At 33.1% G+C, this 9,847-nt stretch overlaps 1 pseudogene; it reads left to right on the top strand.

The window, feature by feature from the left end:
- Window positions 1–8,738, top strand: part of LOC127744920 (uncharacterized) — a 20,248-nt pseudogene extending 11,510 nt beyond the window's left edge.
- Window positions 8,739–9,847: the final 1,109 nt, after the last annotated feature.

The following is a 9,847-nucleotide window of genomic DNA, read 5'->3' as shown; positions in this document are numbered from 1 at the left end:
GCGAGTAAGGGTTGATCCCACAGAGATTGTTGGTATGAAGTAAGCTATGGTCATCTTGTAAATCTCAGTCAGGCAGATTCAAATGGTTATGGAGGATTAATGATTAAAAGATAAATAAAACATAAAATAAAGATAGAGATACTTATGTACTTCATTGGTGAGAATTTCAGATAAGCGTATGGAAATGCTTTGTCCCTTCCGTCTCTCTGCTTTCCTACTGTCTTCATCCAATCCTTCTTACTCCTTTCCATGGCAAGCTGTATGTTGGGCATCACCGTTGTCAATGGCTACAGTCCTGTCCTCTCAGTGAAAATGTTCAATGCGCTCTGTCACAGCACGGCTATTCATCTGTCGGTTCTCGATCATGTCGGAATAGAATCCAGTGATTCTGTTGCGTCTGTCACTAACGCCCCACAATCATGAGTTTGAAGCTCGTCACAGTCATTCAATCCTTGAATCCTACTCAGAATACCACAGACAAGGTTTAGACCTTTCGGATTCTCAAGAATGCCAGCATCAATTCTAGCTTATACCATGAAGATTCTGATTAAGGAATCCAAGAGATATCCACTCAAGCCTTGTTTGCATGTAGAACGGAAGTGGTTGTCAGGCACGCGTTCATAAGCGAGAATGATGATGAGCATCACATAATCATCACATTCATCATGTTCTTGGGTGCAAATGAATATCTTAGAACAAGAATAAGCTGAATTGAATAGAAGAACAATAGTAATTGCATTAATACTCGAGGTACAGCAGAGCTCCACACCTTAATCTATGTTGTGTAGAAACTCCACCGTTGAAAATACATAAGAACAAGGTCTAGGCATGGCCGTGAGGCTAGCCCCCATGATCTAAGAACTAGACGTCCAAAGATGATCCTAAGATCTAAATTGATCAAAAGATGAAAATACAATAGCAAAAGGTCCTACTTATAGAGAACTAGTAGCTTAGGGTTTACAAATATGAGTAAATGACGTAAAAATCCACTTCCGGGCCCACTTGGTGTGTGCCTGGGATGAGCATTGAAGCTTCTATGTGTAGAGACTTTTCTTGGAGTTAAACGTCAGTTTTTGTGCCATTTTGGGCGTTTAACTCCCACTTTTGTGCCAGTTCCGGCGTTAAACGCCGGGCAGTCTTGAGCTGATTTGGAACGCCAATTTGGGCCATCAAATCCCGGGAAAAGTATGAACTATTATATATTTCTGGAAAGCTCAGGATGTATACTTTCCAACGCAATTGAGAGCGCACCAATTGGGTGTCTGTAGCTTCATAAAATTCACTTCGAGTGCAGGGAGGTTAGAATCTAACAGCATCTGCAGTCCTTTTCAGCCTCTGAATCAGATTTTTGCTCAGGTCCCTCAATTTCAGCCAGAAAATACCTGAAATCACAAAAAAACACACAAACTCATAGTAAAGTCCAGAAAATTAAATTTTAAATAAAAACTAATAAAAATATAATAAAAACTAACTAAAACATACTAAAAACATATTAAAAACAATGCCTAAAAGCGTATAAATTATCCGCTCATCACTGGGCAGCCTATTAATTTAGTGAATAGCGTGAGTAACTGCGTATTACCAAAAATAATGTAGAATTCCTTATTGAAATAATAGTCCTCTAGCAACACCTAAAATGTGCTGGTATTTTCGCTCTACAATCCTGTTTTGCTCTGGTGTTTCTACACAAGGAGTTTGGTGTAAAATGCCAGTTGATGCAAAAAAATATTTTAGAGTGAATTCTGTCCCATTGTCAGTCCTTATACACTTAACTTGTTTTTCAAATTATACTCTGATAAAATTCACAAAATTAATAACCAATTTGTGATGCCTCAGATTTGGTTTTCATAAAAAAAATTCAAGTGAATCTGCTCTTGCCATCCACCACAGTCAAAAGATAATTTCTTTCATTTTGCAAAATGACATGAGTCACAAGGAAGTTTTGAAGCAATATAATCTATAAAAAGATAATATTTCTTCAGTAAAATCAATTTATGCATGGGTATGTGTCCTAATTTAAGATGACAAATGTTGTGCTCAGTGTGTGAATGTGTTGTGGGATGCCAATGAAGCTTGCTTTGTTGGAGGAGGGGGAAAGTGAGAGAATTTCGGTTCTCTACTGATGAGCGGATATTTTATACACTTTTTGGCATCATTTTCATATTGTTTTAGTTATGTTTTGTTTAAGTTTTATTATGTTTTCATAAGTTTTAGTGCGAAATTCATATTTTTGGATTCTACTTTGAGTTGTTGTGTTTTCTGAAGATTTCAGATAATTTCTGACTGAAATTGAGGAGCTTTGGCAAAGTCTGATTCAAAGGCAAGGAAAGCATAGCAGATTCTGTTAGATTCTAACCTTCATGCACTCAAATGAACATTTCTGGAGCTACAAAGGTCAAAATAACGTTTTCTTAATAGCGTTGGAAAGCTAACTTTTAGAGCTTTCCAGAAATATATAATGGTATATACTTTTTTTTGAAGGAGCCTGCCCATATTGGGCATTGAACGCCAAGGAGCTACCCCCTGGCTGGCGTTCAATGCCCCAAGGAAACAAGCTAACGTTGAACGCCCAAGAATCACCCCCTTTGTGGCGTTCAACGCCCACCAAGAAGAAAGGCAGCACCAATCACCCCCTAATGGGTGTTCAATGCCCATTTCTCAAAGTTGGACGCCAAACTCAGCCCAAGTACTCAACCAAAGTGGGCCCAAGGATGGATTTTCGCACCTCTAGTCTAGTCTGTCATACTTTTTGTACTTCTTAGTTATTATATTAGTATTTAAAGAGGAAGATCACCCATATTTAGGATCTTCTGCCTCATCTTTACCTTTTTCACGTTTCACATAACTTCTGTAAAGTATGAGCAACTAAACCTCCTAAGTTAGGGTTAAGAGCTCTACTGATTCTCACGGATTAATAATATTGCTGTTTCTATTTCAATACACGTTTGATTCCATTCTCTTGTGCATTTTCGTTCTTCATCTCATGAATTGTGGTTGACCCGTGACAATCATCCTTGTTATACATGAGTTCCATGTGAGTCCTGACCCAGATAGCATTGAACCACAGCTAGAGAGTGCACTGCGGATTCCAAGAGCGTGCTTGGGTGACTTTGGATACGTGACATATAATCCCATTGACCGTGGGTTACTCAGGTTTCTGTGGCATTAAGGCTAGAGTTTGAGAAGTAGCGTTCCCTGATCCAAAAAATCCAACCTTGTCTATGGCATTTTGAGTCGGATCGCGAAGGGGAGTGGATTGTTTAGGTCTTCACCTTCGACTATAGTGGGAAGCCATGAGTTAACTTGATGAGGATGCTACATGAGTTGCTCGGATATGGTGGACTGTTACGATTTAGAAGAGACTAACTTGATGAGGATGTTACATTAGTTAGTCAATTACGGCTGCCATTGAATGAATCATTCGTTATCGAAGTAGACAGTAAGAAAAGTTAATCCGAAAAGAATACGTATCTCCGAAGCCTTAACTGAATATCTATCATTATTTTTACACTAATCTGGTATCTCGTTTCTTTTACTATTTCGTTTATGCTTCTTAAACAAACAACCATCTTTTCTAATCGTCTGACTAAGATTGATAAGATATCCATTGTTTGCTTAATCCGACAATCTCTGTGGGATTTGACCCTCACTCACTTGAGGTATTACTTGGACGACTCGATGCACTTGTCGGTTTAGTTGTTCGGAGTTCAATTTCGCACACCAAGTTTTTGGCGCCATTGTCGGGGATTGTTCGAGTTTGACAAACTATTGGACTATCTTGTTGCTTAGATTTTATATTCTTCAAGGTTTAGTTACTCTTTTAATTGTATCTTTTGTTTTCTTTTGCAAAAATTTTTTAAAACCTTCTCTTTTCTTTAGTAATTTTTGTCTTTTGTTTGAGTCTTGTGTCAGTTTTTAAGTTTGGTGTCCCCCTTGTTTTCTTAAAAATTTAAAAATTGTTCTTGAGTGTTTTTTATTGTGTTCGAATTGTTCTTGGTTATTTTTCTTGTTTGATTTTAAAAATTTTAAGTTTGCTGTCTTTTGGTGTTTTTCTTTCAAATTTTCAAAAATTTGTGTCCTTGGATCTTAAATATTTAAGTTCGGTATTTTTTAGTTGTTTTTTTTTTCCTTAAAATTCGAAAATCCAAAATGTTTTTCTTTTATCTTTGTTTAAATTTTCGAAAATCTTGTTATCATTTCTTATTTTGATTTAGAAGTTTTAAGTTTGGTGTTTTCTTATTAGTAACGTTTAAATTTTAAATTTTATCTTTTCAAATCTTTTTCAAATCTTTATCTTATCTTTTTATCTTTCTTTAAATTTCAAAAATCCTATCTTATCTTACTTTAATTTCAAATCTTAAAATTCAATTTCAAAATTAAAAATTAAAAATTTAAATTTCAAATTTTAAAACCAAATCTTTTTCAAAAATCAAATTTCAAATCTTATCTTTTCAATTCTTTTTCAAATATTTATCATATCTTCTTGCTTTAAGTCCTTCCTATCTTATCTTCTTTTTAAATTTAAAACTTTTAAATTCCAAGTCTTTACTTTCTTTTAAAATTAAATTTCAAAAATCAAATATTTTAATTTGTTTTCAATTCTTGTTTATTAGTTAGTTACTTGTTTTACCTTATTCTCTTTCTATTTCCTTTCTCTTTCTTCTTTTTTTTTGAAAACTTCCTAACTACTTTCTCTCACCTATTTTTGAAAACCACAATTAATTTTCAAATCATGGATACTAATAAGAAATTATTAGGGACTTGGTAGTTGGTGCGGATTTTGAGAATACCCACAAATGAACCGGCAAGTGCACCGGGTCGTCCAAGTAATACTTCAGGTAAGTGATGGTCGATCCCACGAGGACTGAGAAACTGAGCAACAATGGTCAACTGATTAGCTTAGTTAGGTGAATGAAAAAGTTAGTTTTGTGGGTTTTAAAAGCATTAAACAATAAAACAAGAGTAAAGAAAGCAAATAATGAGTTTGGTATAGAAATAAATGAGAGAAATAGTTAAAGTATCGGAGATATTCACTTTTCTAGATTAAGGTTTTTTACCAACTATTTTAGTCATGCAAGATTCATTTCATGGCAAACTGTAATTAACTAAACCCTAATCTCTTAGTGATTTAGTCTCCTCTAACCTTCATCTACCATCAATCCCTTGGTCACTTGATTCCGATTATAGGATTAAGTTCAAATCTAGTTTATGGCCACAAAAATCCTAATTACCCAAGACTAAATGGATTATATGTCACATATCTAGATTAGTTCAAATAATTAGCAATTTAGGAGGAATTTACTTTCAAGCTGTGCTCAGGTGAGAAACCTCTCCCAAGGGTCACAAAAACGAATCTAGAATAAGGATCATACTCCCGTTCCACCCAAATTCATAAAATTAAGAACGAAAGTAATCATTGAAATTGAATCAGTACATTAATTAAAACAAAAAAGTAATAGTCTTAATCCATAGAAATAAATAGAGCTCCTAACCTTTACTAAAGAGGTTTAGTGGCTCATGACTTACTGAGAAAACAAGGGTTCTGAAAGGTGTCAAAGTGCAGGAGTGAGAAGATCTCCCTAAAGGGTGAATCTCCTCCCTTTTTTATCTAACCTAGTTTGATTTGAAAATAAAATAAAATAATAAATCCTAAAACTAAAAGATATTGTTTGTAAATAAAAATTACAAAAATAAAAGATAAGATAACTAATAAAGGCTAAATCCACTGGAAGATGCTTCCTTGATGGGCTTCACTTTGGACTTCCTATAGCGCCTAAAGAGGGCAGGAGTGTTGCTGCTTTATAAGGCTTACTGGCACTAAACGACAGCTTGGTGTTCAGCACCCAATGGGATAGCTCCAAATCTTCTCCTTTTTGCTCAAAACTCTGTCAAATTGCTTCGAATTTCACCTGAAATCATAAAAAATACAAAAACAACTCAAAGTAACATCCAAAAAAGATTTTGGCACTAAAATAATATAAAACGTAATAAATTCTAACTGAAAACAACAAGAAAATAAGTGGAAAAGGGTACAAGATGCTCACGCATCAGTATTATGAGGTGTCCAAAGTCCCACATTGGATATTATGGGATGCTTGATGTTGTATTTAAAGAAAGTGATTTTTCTTGCTTAACAGCTGACTTTTAAGATGTGAGTTCTCACTTTCCTTAAGTACTTAAAAGAAATCAAATTAATATTCTAATTTGGCCACATATATTTTGCTCAAATATGGACCGTTCATATGACTGTTTGTTTCTTACATCCATCCACTTTATATGTATAGAAACCTTTTTCATTAAATTGCTCTGGATACATTCATTTATAATCTTATTCTAGAAATATGAACTGTTCTCCATCCATGAGGCTTATACATATAATTTTTTTATCACGTTTTTTAAATTGTCACTGCAGGAGATTTTTTTCTCAAGACAACCACATTGTCTAATTCAAATGAAAATGTTGGGCTAAAAGAACTTTTTGCAAAGCATGATTTGAATGAAAATGTCCTGGGAATGCAATTTTGTGAAGCCTTATCAATTGTTCGAGCTACTACTGGTTCTGATGCTGGTCAGGTGATACCTTCAACTGCAAGAACAATTCAAAAGTCACAATGTTCGGTTAATGTACCTTCAGATGAATTTTTGAAGATTGTGAAAAAATATGGTGATAGAATTTTGTTGAAGGAGTCTGACAGAAGACCCAAAACCTCAAAAAAGAAAGCAAAAAGGCGGTCATCAACTAATGGCATTAGCAATGTAAAGCATTTGAAAAATTTTGATGACTGGAAAGGTATCCCACCTTGGGATCCATCAGTAGGAGGGGATGGATATCCAAAGTTCCTTTGTGATGTTATTGTAAGCATTTTAACTTTAAATATTTGATGCCTCCTTCAATATGGATATAATAAAATTCTAATTGCTTGTGGAATAAAGAACATATGATGAGGTTTATCTGTTAACTTGTATTATTTGTCTTTTGATGTTTTATTGTAATCTTTTACCCGAAAAAAATGGGTTACTATTGTAATTTTAGAATTAATTATTAGTATTTATAAATTGAATATAATTCTGGCAAGAAAAATTACTCAAGTTGAAGGCTTGGCTAAACATTTACGATGTGTTGGGATGGATGATGCAATTCCTTATTCAAAGAAGCATGAACAAAGGTTGTAAATACAGTATGGTTTATCCTCTCTATTCTTTAGTTGTTGATTTTACCTTAGGAGTTCTGACAGTTGGTCTGATCCTACATCATTTTTACTGATGAAACTTTAATTATATTCAGGGAGTTGATAGAGCAAGCGCGCAGAGAGAAGAGAGTACTTTTGACACGATATGCCAAGTTGCTAAGATATGAATATCTAATAAATAACCAAATATATAAAGTGAAGAGTCTTCTGAAAAATGAACAGCTACTTGAGGTATGTGTATTTTAAATACGATGTCTTATTGTCTTAGATATTTTGATAATATACATATTTTAACGTAGAATAAACTATTAATTATTAATTTTAGTACGTGAACTTTTAGCCTTATGATATGCAAGAATGCTCATTTTAGGAACGAGGTTATACCACATATTTTGAAGTTGTATCTTTAGCTCAACATTATTGCTTATTAGATAGAAATTTTCCCTATATATTCCTGGAGAAACTGATTGTATGCTGTGGAGCATGCTAAAATCAATTTGTTTCAGGTCATTCAAGCCTTTCAGCTTAAAATTAGTGAGGATCAGCTGATGTCAAGGTGTACAAAATGCAATGGGAGATTCATACAAAAGCCACTGTCTACTGAAGAGGCTATTGAAGCTGCAAAGGGTTCTCAAAAATTCCAAATTACTTATTTAACAAAGAATGTAGAGTTTTGGCAGTGCATGGACTGTCACCAACTTTATTGGGAGGTACTTTTTACCAATAAAGTTTGTTTTCCATGGTGAATGGTTCTATTGAACATTGCATAACTATATCTTTGATTCACATTATTACACAGCATTCCTCTCTGACACATGAGCTATTTTGTCATGGAACATTGGCAACATACCTTGATTTATCATTTGCTTGTGCACTTATTTTTGCATTGAACCCTTCTCTTATGAAATCGTAGCCTCCGTGCTTGATTTTGAGATATTGGGAATTAATTCCATGAGACCTATATAGGGGTATATCATTGGAAGGATTATTGGAAACCAAACGTGTTATTTATTTTGGTTATATGCTCAACAGGATTATAACGTGTTCTTCAATTATTTGTTTCACAATAGAAAATAACGGAAGCAAAATTTCTTCCACACTTGTTATTATTATGCCATTAGAATAGAACAACGTGGCACCGGCTTATTATGTATTTATTTTCTAATTTAATTTTCATACATCGATAATGGAAAATAGTTTTACACAAATATTTAATCGTTGTCACATCATCAAAAGTAACCAGTTCCCAAAATCACTACTTAAAAAGTCATTTAAACATATAAATTTGATTTAATGACCGTGTAAAATACTTTGTAATGATTGGACATCAAAATTAAACTTTATTTTTAAATTTCTAAGTTTTTTTTACATATCTATAAGGTTAATGTGTACTTAGCATGTTTCTTCTAGATATGTGTATTTATATGATGATATAGTGAGCCAGCCACCATCCTAAGTTGAATAGTATGTGCTTTGTCCTCTATACAAGAAACCCAATACCATAATGCAAAACAGAAGTTCATTGATGTCTGCAAGCTGAGTGATTAATTTGCACTCTACTATGGATGTGCATTTGAACAATAGTGATATCGATTCTGAGTAGAGCTATTATCCATGATAATGAAAATATCTTTTTTGCCCTTGAACATGTATTGTTCTAATGCAATGTATACATGTAATGCATCTCATAATTTATACATCAAGTTTGCTACGATGCATTCTCTCTTTTTGTAGTTGTTTATTCTGCCTAGTCAACTTCGATTTTAATATGGATGTTGTTTGAGATATAATCATTTATATTATTTTTTATCAATTTAAATTTTTGAGATAAGTGATATATTATGACAAATATAACAACTATCTCAGATAAAATAATAAAAATTGAAAAGAAAATTAAACTTCCTAAATTTTACTCAATTAATTTTCTCTCAAGGATACATTTGTTGAGTTGAAATATAGAACTAATACTAGTATATTACTGTAACTTTTTTGTTCGTGTGTATATATATCATCATTTTTAGCAAATTTATGTTGAGTATTTAATATTTATTGTCTTGCATGATAATTTATTATGGTATTTAGATAGTAACTTTGTAATTTACTAAACAACTAAATTAGTAATTAAATTAGAGAAATCATCTATAGAATACACTACAACAAAATAGCATTTTGGCGACGTTTTTTTAATACTTGGTGACGGTTTTAACTGTCACTAAATGGTTTTGCGATGGTTAAAAAAAGGGTCACAGATTTGAGCGTCGCCAGCTGATATAGTGACGGTTTTGGACCACCGATGGTAAGGAGTGTCGCTAAATTGTTTGTGACGGTTTTAAAGTATAAAACCGTCACTAATTTGTAACACTTGTAAAAGTGAATTTTTATATTGTATTTCGTGACGTTTTGAAACTGTCGTTAAGTTACTAAATTCTGTGACAGTTTTTTTCTTATATTTTATGACTATTTGAAACCGTCACTAAATTACTAGTTCTTATGACAGTTTTTAGACATATTTAGTGACTATTTAAACAATCATAATATTTTTAGTGACAATTTTTTGATTTAAAATCATCACTAAGTTACTAATTTCTGTGACAGTTTTTTCCTGTATTTAGTAACTGTTTTAAACTTTCATAATCTCTCCAACATCAAAGCTTTTT

The sequence above is a fragment of the Arachis duranensis genome, chromosome 2, assembly GCF_000817695.3.
Source record: "Arachis duranensis cultivar V14167 chromosome 2, aradu.V14167.gnm2.J7QH, whole genome shotgun sequence".
NCBI classification, from domain to species: Eukaryota; Viridiplantae; Streptophyta; class Magnoliopsida; order Fabales; family Fabaceae; genus Arachis; species Arachis duranensis.
Note: the sequence above shows the minus strand (reverse complement) of the source record. Positions and strands in the feature narration are given on the sequence as shown.